Consider the following 18,404-nt stretch of genomic DNA (forward strand, 5'->3'; position numbering starts at 1 on the left):
TTATCTGGTTCAAAAAGAAGAGATCATAAGAGAATGGCATGAAGGAGCATTGCTCCCATATCCACCCATGGAGATGAATGGCACTGGAAGGCACTTTGTTCACTCACTCTCAGCCAATAAGAAGAGGTAGTCCCAGGATAGCCGAGACTCCAGTGCACATCGCTGGATCGAGAGGGGGCTTAGGTGAGTATTAGAGGGGCAATGGGAAGAAGAGATAGCCACACACCGGAGGATTGATGAATTATAGCAAATATTTATTGATCCATAAGACACCTTGAACACCAGTACATGTATACAGAACTTGTTAATGCGTTTCACACGCTCTCGTGCTTAATCATAAGTAATCATTTGGTTATGATTAAACACGAGATCATGTGAAACGTGTTAACAAGTTCTGTATGCATGTCCTGGTGTTTTATGTGTCCTATGGATCAATAAATATTTGCTATAATTCATCAATCCTCCGATGTGCGGCTAATCCTTCTTCCTTTTGCATCACGCGTGGTGGCGAGCCAGAGTCTGTCCCTGCTTTGGTTTCATCCGGATTGTTTGCCTGAGCAGTAATACCTCTGCTTTTTTGAGTATTAGAGGGGGCTGGGGACTGCTGCACACAGAAGGTTTTTTTTTACCTTCATGCATAGAATGAAAAAGGTTAAACACCTTCAGCCTTCACAACCACTTTAAGTATGTAGTAAATGAAGTCAAAACTACTGATCTGCATACTTGTGCATGATGGAGTTTGCTGGCGTTTAGCAATAGCAGGCTACAATTTTTTTAAATTCCTAATTAGTAGGAAGAGTAAGATAACCACACATCATGCCTGAATTGTATAACTCATCGGTAGGGTGTGCCACATGGGAAATCTCTGTGTCAGTTCTACTAACCATTTATACAGTCTTCTCTGTAGACCACATTAAAAGAGCAAGTCTGACATAAAACATTTTATTGTACATCCTGTGTAATCTCTCCCAGAGTACCTTTTACCTGTATTCCTTTGTACACCTTCCTGTCATGTCCCCCATGGGATCAGTACGCCACAGTATATTATACACAGAATGGTGGCTTAGTGAGAGATGTCAGAGTCCCAAGTTCGCAGTGCTTTAGGTTTCGCTAACATTTTTCCAATAAAACAATTTTTGTAGTTCTTTTCTAAAGAGCGATACCAAATTATGTCCTTGCTCTGATGGTTGTTTCACTCATTTTAGTAAGATAATGTAACTCACCTAACATGGGGTTGCATTAAGGCAGCCCCTTCAATAATGGGTTTCCAATACAACATAGTGGATTACTAAACGCACATGAAATTTCCTTAAAGCAAAGTGGGACACCACAATGCACAGTATGTACAATGTGATGTGCTGCACTGCATTGTACTCTACAGTGTGTTGGGGTGCAATTCACACTTTAAGGTGAATTTCAGGAGTGTTAACGTGTGTTTTAGCATACGTTGCCTCAAAGTACAAGTGTGAGTGGGCTCTGAAGGAGGTAGCTATTGTGTCTGCAGACTCGAGTTTCTGGTTTGATTGCTATGTGGGAATGCAGATGGGAACATGGATGTAGAGACATCTCTGTCCTTATGATGACTCACATAAATTGCATAGAGGAGTTGATTTATAAAAATGACAAGAAAGGAAATATAGTTACTCATAGACAATTGGATACCTCCTAATCTCCAAACTGCATTGGTTGATAACAGCTATAAGGCCTAGGTGGATGGACTTTGGGCTTGTGTCAATGGCATGAGTTTGAAATGCTTCTGAGATCATTCAGAATACACTGACAGGTGTATCTGACCTGCTTCAAGTAGGTTTTGCTTTTCCACTTGTATGGGAATGCAAAACCTGTCCAACACAAGCAACAGCACATCGACACAGGCCCATTATCTGAATGGTAGCTTTCTCCCTAAGAAAAACGTTGTGTCAAGTTGCTGATAGATACTAGAAGAGTAGAAAAAGAGGCCGGGGAGTCCACCAAGAATGTGAAATATGGTGAGGTGCCACCAGATGTACCTGGTAGGATGTTGCCTAAAGCAATACAGGAAAAACCAAAAGAGAAAAAAAAACTCAAAAGAAAAATCCCTCTGAAGAAGTTCCGGAAGTAGGCAGGACGAAACGCATCAAAGGGCTCTCACATCCCTCCCTCCATTCCCCGCATGCCACTTACACACTGCATGGCTTCACTTCTAGTCTGAATTGGACTTTATATCCATGCACAGTCACAGTGCTTTCCTTTATGGCAGGTACTCGGATTACATGATTGTGTCTAGTCCCGCTGGCAGTGCTACAATTATTCATGTTTACACCTCACATATACTGGTTGGACTATACACAGGAGGCTTGCCATTGAAGATCACCTTTGTCCAATTGTGTATGGTATTCAGCCTAAGTCCACCACCTGCAGGCTGTATGTGGTTTCTTTTCACATGTTGCATATATATAGGCTTTATTCATATCGGATTTACATTGCTGCACACAATCTGCAAGGATTTTTTGGATTGGCTATATAGACATTCACACCAGTAACCTTTTGCATTACTGACCTGATTGTCCGGCTTGGACTTTTGAGGCATTAATCCATCTTTATATGGTGTCCAACAATCAGGTCTTTCAACTACAGAGTTTAGTTCACCATCCAGTGACCACCTGGTGTCTAGGTCAACCTGCACTGACTGCAGTCTATTCAATTTTTTCCCTGTGCATGTAGATACCTAGCAGGACACGGGACTGACTCTCATGATATTGGTGATGTCTATGCAGTGTGTTGTTAGGCGGGCAATTAGAACAGATGGAGATTGGGGGGTAGGGAGGGTTTAGTGAGAGAGTGCTGTACCTCAGCTCCCTTTGGGGGGTGGGTTGTGGGGGTGTTGGGGTGGGCCCGGGAGGTCATTGGGGGGGTTGGTGGTTTGAGGGGGTGATTTGGTGGGGCAGTGCAGGTGCTGCAGCTTCATATCGGGGTGGATTTGGCACCATCCCTGGTTGCCATCTTGGGGGTGCTCATCTTGGGAGGTTCCCTCCTGTGTAGTTGGGGGGGTGACATGGTTAAGAATGGTTTCTGTATCTCCAATGCAATCTGTTTTTACTTTTCATATCTCTTTATATACAATAAATATAGTTTGAGGGAAGCCTTATAGGTGTGTAGCCTATTTTCTTTTTCTTTCATTTTTTTCAGATATTAGAAGAGATAGACAATCAACAATAAGCCATCCACCCACAGCCAGATGTGTCTACCAGCACATTCAGGCATTCTTGCGCAGCAAGTATGGGGAAAGAAGGGCTGCTGGTGGAGTTCTATAAGGCGCATAACCTGCCCAACTAAGACCAACCTGAGTTTCTGAGGAGCTTTCCCAAAGAAACTGGCAACACAGGCAGAGAAATGTTATTAGGGAAATATATTCCAGAACCATTGATGAAATGGCAAACATAATGCAATATTAAAGATACATTCTGATGTTGGTGATAGATATCCTGTTTTCCAAACACTTGAGCACCATCACTTTGCAGGATGATGTCAGTGGGCTGGTTTATTCCCCGTGTACTTTGAATTTTGGAATTCTACCTCTGCTGAATTTTGTTCCAGTCAAAAATCTTATACAGACTCCTAGTTGGCTCACTGTGGCAACATTTGGCAGGTATTAGCTTAATATCTATGATTGAACAGATGATAAAACTTCTTTCCCATCAATCCACAGGTTCAAAGGTATTCACCCTTATCATTGATCATTTGGATATAAAGGGATATGGGGTAGATTGTCATTGCCTTGTAATGCAAGCAGCCTTCTGCAAAGGATGGCATCCCAGAAAATTAGACCTGTGTTTTGTCATTTGTTTTTAAGCGGAGAACCGTGAAATATCTTTCTTGTTTATAAAATATTTTTTGTTGATTCTTCCCGTAGATTGTCCATCTGTGGTTGCCTTACCATGTGCTGATGTGTTGGCAGATTTCTCTACAAGACACTGCATGTATCCTGTTAGTCCAGCAGCCTTCACATGGTGCAATGAATGGAGGTAGAAATGAAAAAGGAAGGGTGTAATGAGCAGTACAGGGACACTGTTGAGCCCAGAGAAGGCTTTTGCATCTAAACTGTCTGATTACATTTACTTTTTAAAAATCTCTATGAGTACACACTGCCAGTATATCTGTTCATGAAATGATGATGATGTGTAAACCACAGTGGGCCATAAAAACCAATCCTTCTACCAGTGAGTGTCAGTGAATGATGACAGAGTGGATTTTATAGGTTACTATGCCTTGTTCCTCGCTGTCTGGATCTCTGTTCTTGCAGCCTGAAGACATAATGTGGAAAATGTCAGAACCGTATAGCAACAGCTGTAAAATCTAGTCATGTACAGGTATATTCCTCTGGAGGGCGGCACTGTTGTCACTTCTCTATCCCAGTCTATTCCAGTCAGACTCTGGTTGGAATATGACATTGTAATCAGTTTATTTTTCAGCTCACAAAGAATTTTTTCATTCTTTTGTATTATTTTTTTATCTTCATTTTTTTTTACCAAATGCATTTCCATCCTGAGATCTGATGTGACTCCAGGGTGGCAAATTGTGAGCAGACGGAGATTTGATAAGACAGAACAATCTGCAGGAAGAGGCGACATGACGCTGCATGTTAAATAAAAATTATACATTGAATTCAGCTCTGTGGACCTCATATCACCCACAGAACAACTTACCTGAAGACTTTCCAGTATTTGTTCTCAATCTGTACAAATCTGAAGGTGAGATAGGCAGAAACAACTGTCAGTGGCGTGTGATTAAATTATGACAAAGAAAGTATTTTCATGCACAGTACACTTTTTGATTTTAAAGGGTAACTCCAGTTTCGTGGGGAAAAATTAACAAAAAATAGTATATACAATTGCGACGCAAGTCATATTGTAATTTAATGTTATTAAAAATGACCTTTCCATTTCAATCTGTGGTGCTATATTTTCTGTAAATCACAATGCAATATGGCTACCTGGAGGTATTCTGTACACCACATGTTGTTTCCTGCTTGTGTGATTAGCTCACTGATTTTCCAAAAAGTTTGCAAGATACAAGTCAGATTTTTGGAATCCGCTGCAACAAAAATGTCATTTTTGGTGAGATACTCTCAGCCCCGGTTCACACTATGCAGTACAGGACACCGCATGTAAATCACACAGGAATTGCACTGCATTCCTGTGCGAATTACATGCAAATGTCTGTTTGGTGCAATTTGAGCCATACACTTAATGGCTCAAATCGCATTGCATCCGCACCAAAAAAGGTGCAGGACCCTTTTTAAAATCCACACCTGAATCGCGTTGCATGGGTGAGAACACATCGCATGGCATTTTGCGATCTGTTTTGGGGTGTCATTAATTTATCACTGACACCCGCACCAGATCGCAGGAATGCGATGCGATTGCAATGCAGTGCAGGAAACACACAGGATTCGCAGCGTTTCCCACACCGCCTTGGTGTGAACCGTGTATCAAAGAGAAATCACATATAAAGGCATGCACACCCTGCAATTTTCCTCATTAGAGCTCTGCAAGTGCAGCAGCTGATTTATAATTATGAAACTACTCCCAAACACTCCCATACAGATTCATTAGCACATGGACACAGAGAAACAAATAACTCTCTTCAGAATAACAAAAGGTAGGACTTCAGAACATGGTTTGGTAAAATCCCTGCAATTTACATTCATGACCTAGACAGGATAATTTTTTTCGCAACAAACGTGGAGTTACTCTTTAAGTGGACCGTGAAGTAAAATGCAAGGTCTGCTTATAAGATCTGGGCCCCCTCCACCTGTAAAAATAGTTGTATTATAGTAGTTGAAAAATGTACCTGGAAGGAAAAAAAATTATATACATACTAAACCCATCTTCCATGTTGCAGAGGAGTAGCTTGGGAGATGATACCCCAGTTCAGAGCAAGAGCATTTTCTCACAAAATTTAGGATCTTCCATGTTCTCAGGGTATCGTCAGAAGGTGCATTGTGCCACCCTCCTCTAGATGTCATGAGCAGAAGATGGGGATATGATGGCAATATATTCTTTTTCCTTAGGGTACATTTTTCAACTACTACTGTGCAGAGATTTTAACAAAGGAAGGAGGCCCTGATCTTGCATTTTACTGGAAGGTCCACTTTTGCTTACCAGAGCTTGTGTTGTTTAAAAGGACCTAAAGTGTGGAAGCTGTAACCAATAAATTCAAGTGGGAAAAGAACTAGTCACCAGGATTGCTTGTAGGCTCTCTGCAGCTGATCGTTTTCCCACTACGGACTTACTATTCCTTGTTTTAAGGGCCAATTCACACTAGTGCATTTTAGCGCAGTCGTAAAACTAGTATCAATGGAAGGACATCTGAAAAACAATAATTTCCAATGTGTCCTATTCACATCACAGTGTTGCATTGCGCTGTGCTAAAATGCAAAATGTATGTCAACGGATGTCAAAATGTATGTCAACGGATGTCAGCACGCGTAAAAATGTGTCTAAATGGATGGAAATGTACATTTTAGCGCAGGCCAGTGTGAATTGGCCCTAAATTGTGTCTCTCGGCGGATGTGGCCACCTTGGTGAAGGGAGAGCTGCCCACTGCCATTAATAACTGCTGGCTTAATATTCAAACAGCAGCAAGAGAGTTGGAGGAAGCACAGATCAATAAAATTAATGACGCAAGGAGACCCTTGCACTGCAGCTTCCTTCCCAGCAAGGAGAACATTGAGCAGCACAGTAGTGACATTACCAGATCTCTTGAGACTGTCATTCACAGGCTGCAGTTCCTTAGATCTCATACTGCATGGCTCAAGACACAGGAAATACAGTGCTAATATTCAGGAGGCATTCAAGGCAAATGTCTCAGGCTACTATCTAGAAATAAGTAGCATTACCAGATGCTGCCTATAACATGGCAAGCATTCACTTTTTTTTTCATCTTTGAGTGTATGTCTTCTATAAGGTCCCTTTCACACAGGTGGATCGATCGGGTTTACCTGTCCGTTTTTCAGGCAGACCCGATCGGACCATCCATTGTTCTCTATGGGGAGGCGATTGTAAACAGACGTGTTTATCATCTGTTTACACCAGCCTGCATCCGATCTGCTACAAACAGATGGTTGGGGGGGGATCTGTTCCCCATCCATCTAGCAGATCGGATTGGATGACAGTCAGATGTAAATGGACAGGCAGTCTGTTACAGCCGACTGCCCCATAGAGAACAGCTGCACAAGCGGAGCGGAGACGGACCTGTCATCCGCCTGCTCAGCGGGGATCAGCAGACAGTTACTTGCTGAACAGGTGGGTGTGCTTGGCAGAGTCTGCCCGTGTGATGTGAAAGGGGCCTTAAAACAACTCCAGCTAAAACTTCTCATCTTAACTCTTTCCTGCCGGCTGTATGCATATATGTGGGCAGCACAGTGGCTAAATGGTTAGCACTTCCTCCTGGCAGTATTAGGGTCATTGGTTCGAATCCCAACCATGGCACCACCTGTCTGGTGTTTGCATGTCCTCCCTGTGCCTGCGTGGGTTTCCTCTGGGTGCTCCGGTTTCCTCCCACACTCCAAAGTCATGCTGGTAGGTTAATTGGATCCTGTCTAAATGGGCCCTAGTATGTGTATGTATGAATGTAAGTTAGGGACCTTAGATTGTACGCTCCTTGAGGGTTAAGGACGGATGTGAATGTACAATATATATGTCAAGCGCTGCGTAAATTGATGGCACTATATAAGCACCTGAAATAAATAAAATAAAAATAAAATATGAGTGCGTGGGCTTTAATAGCAGGTGGCGGCATGTATGCGTCCATAGTGAGCGGTTTTCTGTTCTGACAGTGCACTCTGAGCTCAGTAAATTATTTGTCACAGGAAACTCCTGATGCATAGGGGTTTATTTACTAAAACTGGAGAGTCCGAAATCAGACTCCCTTCTGCATAGAAACCAATCAGCTTCCAGGTTTCATTGCCAAAGCTTCATTGAACAAGCTGAGGTTAGAAGCCGATTGGTTTCTATGCAGAAGGGAGTCTGATTTTGGACTCTCCAGCTTTAATAAATAAACCCCATAATGTCAATCGGGAGCTTCCAGTCATATGGTCACTGCGAGAGCAAATCACATCACTCGCATGATTGGAATGCCCACCTCCACCTCCCAGTATTTTTCTAACTTTGCACAGAAGTAGGAAGGGATAGAACCTATGTCATCATTTTATTGCTGTGTCCTCTTTAGGACCTTGAGCTGTCTAGGAAACATTTGCACCCTCTCATTTCTTGTTCTTGGTGTCACCGGGACAGAGAAAAAAAAATCTCAATGAGGACAAAAAAAGCAATAAAAAAATCTTGACAGATGTTCTGGCTCTTGAACACTTGATTGAAAGTGGGAAAAAAAAACTTTGGCTGGAGTTAGGCTTTAATCTAGAGGAAAGTTAATCCTCATGCCTTTTATGTCTTCCAGTCAGTCTTCTTTATCTTGGCAATTTGTTTCCACAATTAGATTCCCTTTTTATCATTTAGCAAAACGCTGCTACTCCTGGATGCTCTGGAGGCGTTTTTTTGTTTTTTTTTCTGCCTCTGTCTATCTGTACATGGACATGTAGACTAACATATAGGGGCGTTTTTAGAGGCAGAAAATAAAACCCGCCAGACGCACCTAACACTGGCTTTAAAACCGTCCAGCGTGCATGAGTCCTAAGGCCCCATTCACATTTGCAGCTAGCTTTGGGAGATCAGTGGGGGTGATTAGCTGTGGGCAGGAAGCCCCACTGAAAGCAATAGCAGGCTGACAGCTCCCGCAGCTATTCACAACAGATTGCATGTTGCTTTCAGGGCAGCGTATCGGCTGTGGGAGTGGGAACATGTTACATGTTCCACCCTAAAAATGAGTGGATCACGTAACATGTTCCCAAAGTAGAATATATTCTTTAAAGGCTCTCTCACATGTGTAGTAGAGGGTGGTAAAGACAAATGGCTAGGCTGAGGTTTTACAACCCCTCCCTTCCTTCCAGCTGCCTCCTGGCTCTTTAACAGGTTCTCAATGTATGTAGGAGGGCATTCGGATCATGTGACTACTGTGTTTGGCAGTCACATGACCAGAAAGCTCCCAATGCAGCGGGAGCTTTTGGATACCTGCCGGTTACTGTGCTGGGAGTGCTCTGGCAGCACAGTAAAGTGTTTACATAGGGATACATATATGTGGCTACTCAGTGTTAAAGCCCACCCGCCGAGAGGCCACATACATGCATACGGCTGGTGGGAAGTAGTTACGGGCTGCAGCATAGTCTGCCATACCTGCTTATTGAGATCAATGGGACTGCACTGCAACCATTGGCCAAACTCTTGGCTTCCAGTTTTGGCACAGTCCTGTGATGTAAAATTGCTGATCAGCAATTAACCACTTTCCCACTGGCCTATAGAAGAAATACTGCTAGAGGGCAGCAGGGGTGTGCAAAATCACGTATATATACGTGACTTTGCATTTCTGGAAAGGAGGCACTCTACCTGCGCCACCATTGGTGGCTTCACCTGTTGATCCTGTGATTCCCTGCCGGCACCCGGTGATCGCCGAGTATCACCAACAGGGAAGAAACCTGTATGTAAACAATACAGATCTCTCCCGTCAGCTCCTGCACATTGCTTTGTATGGCTCTGCATAGCAAAGCCATACAAAGCAATGTGCTTACGCAGTAAAGCGCACACAATAAAACACAACACAGCACACAGTTAATCATTTGGTTGCCCCAAATGTTAACCCCTTCCTGTCCAGTGTCATTAGTACAGTGTCAGTGCTTTTTATTAGCACTGATCACTGTATTGGTGCCATTGGGGATGTCAGTGACAGTTAGTCAGCCCCCCCCCCCCCCCCCAGTGTCAAAATGCACACCGCAGTCCCACTATAGGTCGCTGATCGCCACCATTATTAGTATAAAAAAAAATTCCAGTATCTATACTACCATTTGTAGATGCTATAACTTTCACATAAACCAATTCATTTACACATATTGGGATTTTGGGTACTTGTCTGTTAATTCATGGATATATATATATATATATATATATATATATATTATTATATATTTAAATAAAACATAAAAAATATATGTGTATATATATATATATATATATATATATATATATATATATATAAATCCGGTGAATTAACAGAAAAGTACTGCATTTTGTTTAGCAAAGACGTGAGCAGAATACATAATGGCCTAAAGTTATGATGAAGTTTGATTTTTTAAATATTTTACTGAACATAGCAAAAATCATAAATATTGTTTTTTTCTCAAAATTGTCGATCTTTTTTTTATAGCGCAAAAAAATAAAAATGCAGAGGCGATCAAATACCACCAAAAGAAAGCTCTATTTGTAGGAATTAAAAGGACTTAAATTTAATTTATGTACAGCATTGCATGACCGCAAAATTGGCAGTTAAAGTACCGCAGTGCCGTTCTGATCAGAAACGGTCTGGTCAGAAAGGGGGGTAAATCCTCTGGAGGGCAAGTGGTTAGAAAAGGGAAAAAGTGAAAAAACAATATAGATGTCAGAAAGCTTAAATAAAGGAATGCGCTAAAACCACAAACTATTCCTAATTTAGTGTAGAAACATTAGTGCAAAAGATATATATATCTATTCTCAATTAATATCAAAAAATATCAAAATTATGTGCAAAACTATTTTTTAGTGCATAAGTAATTTAAATAATTAAATTTGTGAATATAAAAAAAAATGTCCAACTCTGAATTTCTTCAAAATGTCCAAACAAATCCTTTTCAAATTCAGGTGCTCTCAAAGAAATTGTGCCAAAATCCACCACCAAAAGTAAAGTTGGGTAACTCACCAGAGCTCCATGCTGATCAATCTCTAGATCAGCAAAAAACGCTTTTTGCTCTGGGAGCAGATGCAATGAATCAATTTCTCAGGTGTGATGATCAATAGCTACACAATCATCCATAAGGTAGGTATCCACCACTCAATATAATGGTTCCAGGAGCATTATATCACTCTCTCTTTTTATATCTCTCCACCGAGGTCATGTTTGGGAATGAAAGAGAAAATCATGGTGTATAAAAAAAACTGGCTGCACCATGATTTTCTCTTTCATTCCCAAACATGACCTCGGTGGAGAGATATAAAAAGAGAGAGTGATATAATGCTCCTGGAACCATTATATTGAGTGGTGGATACCTACCTTATGGATGATTGTGTAGCTATTGATCATCACACCTGAGAAGTTGATTCATTGCATCTGCTCCCAGAGCAAAAAGCGTATTTTGCTGATCTAGAGATTGATCAGCATGGAGCTCTGGTGAGTTACCCAACTTTACTTTTGGTGGTGGATTTTGGCACAATTTCTTTGAGAGCACCTGAATTTGAAAAGGATTTGTTTGGACATTTTGAAGAAATTCAGAGTTGGACATTTTTTTTATATTCACAAATTTAATTATTTAAATTACTTATGCACTAAAAAATAGTTTTGCACATAATTTTGATATTTTTTGATATTAATTGAGAATAGATATATATATCTTTTGCACTAATGTTTCTACACTAAATTAGGAATAGTTTGTGGTTTTAGCGCATTCCTTTATTTAAGTTATAGCACTAAGAAATTTATTTGGTTTCTTTTGAGGTGGAATTGCTGCTTTAAAGTATTAAGGGTGTGGCGCTTTTATTACACTTGTGATATTGTTATGTGTCAGCCTCAGTTGCTACTATACTGCAGATTTCTTTTCTGACGGCAATAAGCATTACTGCCTACGAGAGAGCCCTAACAGACAAATCTGAACAGGGAATTTTAGGAATTCTAATGGCTTGAAAGCAGAATAACTGGGACCACGTTCATGACACCGAAGCTACTGTCCACAGAGGGTTAACCTCCTTCTTTGCAGAATAATCACTTGACTGGCAGCTGGGCCCTGTGTTGCTGCTGATTACAGAAGAGCTGCTGGTGGGATGGTGATATACAGGAGGAACATTCCATCCCTGTCCATAAGGACAGAGTAATACAATTATTCCATATAGATGACTGGCTGCCCGGTGGTTCCACATTGTACCTATTGCTGGATACAACTTCCTGTATGACGCACCTGTGTGACGTGAGGTAAGCTGAAGCCTTCCTGCTACTCGTCATGTGTGCTGTGCGCAGTCTCCTGCTCCATTGTGATGTGTGCTGGTCACAGGTATTCAGCAGTTCTGCTGGGTGTTTAGTTTAACATATTACATAACATGGCCTGGATATTGAAAGGTTACATGTGTTTAGGATTAGAGGGGGAATGTACTGAGAAGTAAAATTTTCAGTCGCCTAGAGGACAAATCCATCCCGCCTCCTCCTGACTAAACTGCAGTAATCTCTTCCTACTGAGAGATTGGACCGCTTGTTGAGTCCTCCCTAGGTCGGCGCTCAGCCTTTTAGTGACTTGGTCTTGCTGTTTGAATCACTAGCAATTCTAGTGTAAAGCTGAATCTGTTCATGTGTATGCATATCCACAACTTGTCTGTTAGTTGGGGATAGAATTGTGAAATATTAAAACCCCTTTCAGATTGTTTTTTCGCTGCCTGTGTCCCAATGGGGATATTTTCTCTGCGCTTCCTGCATACCTCCCAACTGTCCCTGATTTGGACCAAAGTCCCTCTTTCAACCTCATTTGTCCCTCACTTTGTTTCCCTCTCATATATAAAATGCACTTTTTATCTTTCAAAAGTGTTTTACAGTGCTAAACCTTTCATCCAATTTGTAAATTCCAAAATCAATATAAAGTAATAGTAGAGGTAAAAAAAAAGCACTTGTGGGTTTATATTTCAATATATTAAGAATTGTTAGAAACATTATACAGAAAGGCAGGAGATGCAACCCACCAACATGACGAGTTGCAAAACATAAACAATAAAACAGTAAATTCAAGTACAATGTGTAGCAACATAACAGAATCGACCAATAAAGAGTAATGAGGAATACAGTGGTAGCATAAACAAAGTTTGATCGCTTATGAGCAAATTGCTCCAGCACTTGTGGGTTTAAAGGATAAGTTCACCTTTTGGACAAAAATAATAAATGTACATTTTTTTTTTTGCAGGTGAAAAAAATGTGCATTTATTTTTATTTTTGTCCAAAGGAGCATGGAAAGCATTGCACCAGAGATCAGTAGACTGCTAATGCCATGCAGGTCTCCTGTAGATATTCTGACAGGAAGGTTCAATGAACTACCACGGCTCTCCACAATGCCATGGTAGTTCATTGAAAACAACAAGCCCACAGCCGCCAAGGCTGCTTGGACTTGCAGTTTATTCATTCACGGAAGTCTGTTTCACCAGCAGTTTGATGTTCCAGGTGCCATCATCTTCAGTGTGGGCACCCGGCTGTGCCAGCTTGTGGCTTCACAGCAGGGTGCCCACTGCGCATGCACGAGAAGCACTTGAATGGCCTCCTAGTCTTCTGGGACCTGCCACATGTTCAAGAAGACTACAGGGAGGGAGGGTAGGAGGACAACTTCTGCTTCCGTTCACCCTAGGTGATCACAGCGGAAGTGAGAGCGGGTACCTGCCAATTTCAGGTACCTGCTCCCCAAAGGTGTCATTCTTTAATGGGGAGTGGGGAACCAGTCTTTAAAGCGGAACTTCCCCTTTTGTGTGGAGCTCCGCTTTAACTAATCCTTTTTTTTTTTTTTTTTTTATTTTTATAATTCTCCTTTAACCACTTCAAGTCTGGACAACTTCACCCCCTTCCTGTCCAGGCCAATTTTCAGCATTGTTTTATTATTATTATACAGGATTTATATAGCGCCAACAGTTTGCTCAGCGCTTTACAATATAAAGGGAGACAATACAGTTCCATACAAGAGGGATAGGAGGGCCCTGCTCCTTGGAGCTTACAATCTAGGAATTTTTAACATACTGTCACCCTAGCAGTACAGTATCACCATAGTACACTGTACTACTTGTGGGGGGTGATGAAGATTATTATTTTTTTTTTTTACTGATTGCTTTTACACCCATAAAGGCTGTAAAAGCAATCATTTCTCCTTCTGACTGTATTCTTGCAGCCATTGAGAAATACTGTGTGAGCTGTGATTGGTCACAGCTTGCCACATGGTACAAGGCTGTTGTGAATAGCCTTGTACCACGTGACCTCTGTGATCATTCACAGATTTCACTAGTAGTAAGCAATTATGTCAGAAGTGACATCTTGCTTACTACTATTCATGTGATCACTGATTGGCCAATCGGTGATCACATGATCGAGACCTCAGACATAGCGGGCACCAGATTGCGGTGCCACGTGCTCCCAGGCAGAGAAGCGGGGAGGATGTTTATAAACAGCCACCCGCTCCTGCAATTCTCCTGTCCGGCCATTTATATACATGAGCCAGACGGGAAGTGGTTAAGGGGGTGTGTCCTATGCCCACATTTATTTGCTAACAGGTGTCCCTCGTTCCCATCTCAAAACGGGAGGTATGCTTCCTGTCCTGGTGATGCAATGGGAAATCTATCTAAGTGAACAGAATTCCTATTTAGACAATTGTCCTGTTTTAGTTACAGACTGAGATCGTCCACTGCTTATCTGTTCCTGTCCTAATTTATGACGCTAGCTTTGAAATGTGCGCACATTGGAAGGGACTCACGCTGACACACAAGTTCAGTCTATGAACACTTCTAGTTTATTATAATGAAAAAGTGAACTTGTATATGAAGAATGATGCAAGAGTCATGTGACAACAGCATAAGCATTATATTAGTCTTTGATTGGTCATTTCCACACGAAAACAATCTCCGTCATGGTATAGGTGTGATCTTCTTCCAGGCCTTATCTCATAGAGAAGAAAAACATTCCTTTGTTTCCCAAATCACACGGTGGGAGGGGGTCTGTGTGTGTGAGCAGACATTTCTTAAGCAAGGATTTCTTATAGTACCACAAAGCCCAGCAGGCAGAAAATATTCACACAACATATGTATTAAAGTATAAAAGTAAATATTTATAAAACTTATAGAAATAGCGTATATATATATATACACAATAGGAAACGAAATAGACATTTTACCAAATCCATCACAGTCCCCCCTTAAAATGACTATTTTACTCTGTCCCTATAAAGCCTAGCTCATCTGTCCTTATGTACCTTGGAACTCTTTTATGCTGTACGTTAGACAGGTGATGACTATTTCATCACCCCCCTTGCCACAGACTTTGTACATAAAGAAGTCAGATGCTATCCCTACAAAATTGTGAGATTACCGGAGGCAGGGAGGGACCGTAATGGGGTATAAGGTTTTCCTTCATCTACCATATGGAGATCCTCTTGCTCCTGGTTCAGGAAGGTAGGTGTTCTGTTGTCTACAGCTTTGCTCATCAATTTCCTCACACATGGTATAACACAGCATACAACCAGGGCCAGGAGAATCAGAATTATTAATACAGTTACCCCTATTTGGGCAAGTATCTTTTGCCACCCACTCATCCAACTGAAATATTGATCCCACAAGTCTGTGATCCCTGAATTCTTTTTCAACTCAACTGACAGATCTTCCAATTTCTTTATAGACAGAGTAACCTTACCATTCGGGCCAGTATTGTCAGGAATATATGTACAACATGTTCCGGTTCCTTCTATCATTTTACAGAAACCTCCTTTTTCTGCTAAAATCATGTCCAGAGCCATCCTATTCTGGAATGTCATGTAGGATCTAGGGGCTAGCTGGTCAACGATTCCTTGGAGGGCATCCCTGAAGTAATTCACAAAGCTCTGTTGGTTTTAGTATATGTAATTTATCCAATCTACATTTTTATTAACAGTTATCATGGGAATCAGGGATTCGAAGCCTGCTTTACTTGGTCTTTGGCTTTAAATTTATTAGGCACCCCCCCTTGGGACTCCAATGGCATCTATATACACATGTGGGTCAAAATTACCAGAAGGAGCTTTTCGTTTTCTCCGACGGCCAGGCGTTGGGTCAGGGGTATTTTCTGCTAGGATGTGGAGAGGCATAATGGCCTTTGCAAGAGCATACTCACCAGTCCAAATCCCTTCCAATCTGATTCTAATCTTTTGGTCCCCAGTAATCATCCATGACGCATATGTATACCTGGTCACTACTATCGGAACATGCTCATTATGTCAAGATCATATAGATTACAATCATAGCACCACATGGGATCTATACTACAGAAATCAAAGGTGAAAATAGCTACATGAGTGTTGGATGAGTTGCACCAAAACATAGTGGTGTCACCTATTTCGGTGATATCCACCTGTTGAGCCTCTGTCAGACTTATAAGAAAAAGGATATACAACATAGTTGTCATGGTGTAGATGACGCCTTTCCCTCAGGGTTTGGGACTTTCTTGCAGTGGGAGGCGTGTATCCAAGTGTTCTTCCCGGCCACCTTGACAGAAGTGGCTGTGGTCAGCAGAACTTGGAATAGACCATCATATCTTGGCTCAAGGGAATGTTTCCTCATAAATATCTTTCCTAATACCCAATCTCCAGGTAATAGGCTGTGAGTTCCTGTATCTGACTCAGGATCTGGAATGGAGAAAACACTTGGACATAGATACGGGTAATTCACGTGATAATACAGTCACATAATCAGTTAACACATCAAATTGTAATTGCAACTGTTGTGGAAAATAACAACCAAATCTGGGGGCTGAGCTAAACAAAATCTCATAAGGGGATAGGGAGTGTTCTCTCTTGGTGTGTATCTGACACTAAATAGGGCAATAAACAGACTGTCTGGCCAACTCATGCCAGTCTCTTGGGCTATTTTTAGCATTCTTTCTACTTTTCTACACCTTTGGGGGTGATAGGGGGTATGGAACGCCAGAGTGACTCCTAATGCCGCCCATATTCCTTTGGTTACTGAGGCTGTGAAAGCGGGGCCCTGGTCACTCTCGATCACCTCTGGAAGCCCATATCTGCATACAACCTCAGTGAGGAGTTTCTTTGCAGTTGTTTTAGCAGTCATGTTAGTTACAGCAAAGGCCTCTGGCCAACTGGAAAACATGTCCAACACCACTAGGGTGTACTCAACCGCCCACTCTTTGGCATCTGGATATGATCAATTTGTATCCTATGAAAAGGGTATAGGGGTTTGGCCAAGTGTTTCTGTGGTGTCTTCTCTGTGCGTCCCGGATTGCACTTTGCACAAATGGCACATGTTCTGCAAAAATTGTTCGTCAATGTGGTGATTCCAGGCGCTATATAGTACTTGTTGATAAAAGAGTTCATGAGGCTCTTTGACAGATGGACTGCTCCGTGTGCCCACTGGACTACAGCTGGAAACATATTCTTGGGTAAACAAAGCCTCTTGTTGCACTCAAACAGACCGTCTTTGATAATAGCTCCTCTCCGTCTCCAGCTTTCTTTTTCTTCTGGACTTGCTGCTTCTTGGAGTTCCTTGAGGTAGCTTCTGTCCACAGGTAAGGTCTGTAAGGCGAATATTGGTTCCCACTTTCCGGTCACCTCTCCTTCCATTTCTGGTGGTCCCATGGCTGCTCGTTTTGTCGCCAAATCTGCCAGATTATTGCCTTTGGCATCTGAGGAGTTTAATTTCCCATGAACTTTTACCTTCAGAATAGCCACTTGAATGGGTAGAAGGAGTACTTCCAGCAGTTGTCCAATGGCTGCTCCATGTCTTATGGACGTACCTGCCACAGTCATAAATCCTCTTGCCTTCCATGTGGGTCCAAAGTCATGGGCCACCCCAAAGGCGTATCTGGAGTCTGTGTAGATATTGCTCGCGATAGGGCTCTTGCCTGTAGGACTGTGTCTGCAGTAGTGACCGCAAACCCTGTGTAATACTTGCTTCCTTCATCTGCATATCTGGAACCATCAATAAAAAAGGTGAAGTCTGGATCCTGCAGAGGTGTTTCACTCACTGTGGGGAGATGGAAGATTTCCATTTTCATCACTTCAAGACAATTATGAGGCTCAGTGGCTCCATCATCCTCTCCACTTTCTGCATTACCTTCATTACCCCCCTCAGCAATTGGGAGGAGAGTGGCCGGATTCAGGGTTTGGCAACGTAGGAGAGTGACGTTATCAGGAAGTTGGAGGGAACACTGTAGTCTAAGATGCCTCGTTGTGGACAAATGTTTAGATTGGACTTGGTTTAAAATGGCAGCAATGTCATGCGGCGCCAGAAGAACAAGTTCATGTCCCAGTACGATATCAGAGGTCTTATCCAGCAGAGCTGGAGCAGCAAAAACTGCACGCAGACACGAGGGTGCTCCTCTAGCCACTGGGTCTAAACGGCATGAGTAGTAGCCTACGGATCGTAGGCAGTCTCCGTGGGACTGGGCCAATACTCCTGTGCCATGGCCTTGGCGTTCAGACATGAACAGTTTGAAAGGTTTCTCGTAGTCTGGTAGACCTAGGGCTGGGGCTGAAGAAAATAAGCGTTTTAGCGCCAAAAAAGTTGGAGGCG

General features: G+C 42.1%; 1 protein-coding gene across 1 annotated transcript in view; it reads left to right on the forward strand.

The window, feature by feature from the left end:
• The window catches only part of TTLL11 (tubulin tyrosine ligase like 11), a 393,649-nt gene that overhangs the window by 192,639 nt on the left and 182,606 nt on the right, over positions 1-18,404 (forward strand). The window lies entirely within an intron of this gene.

The sequence above is a fragment of the Staurois parvus genome, unplaced genomic scaffold, assembly GCF_062004578.1.
Source record: "Staurois parvus isolate SC_StPar_1 unplaced genomic scaffold, SC_StPar_1.0 ptg000365l, whole genome shotgun sequence".
Lineage (NCBI taxonomy): Eukaryota > Metazoa > Chordata > Amphibia > Anura > Ranidae > Staurois > Staurois parvus.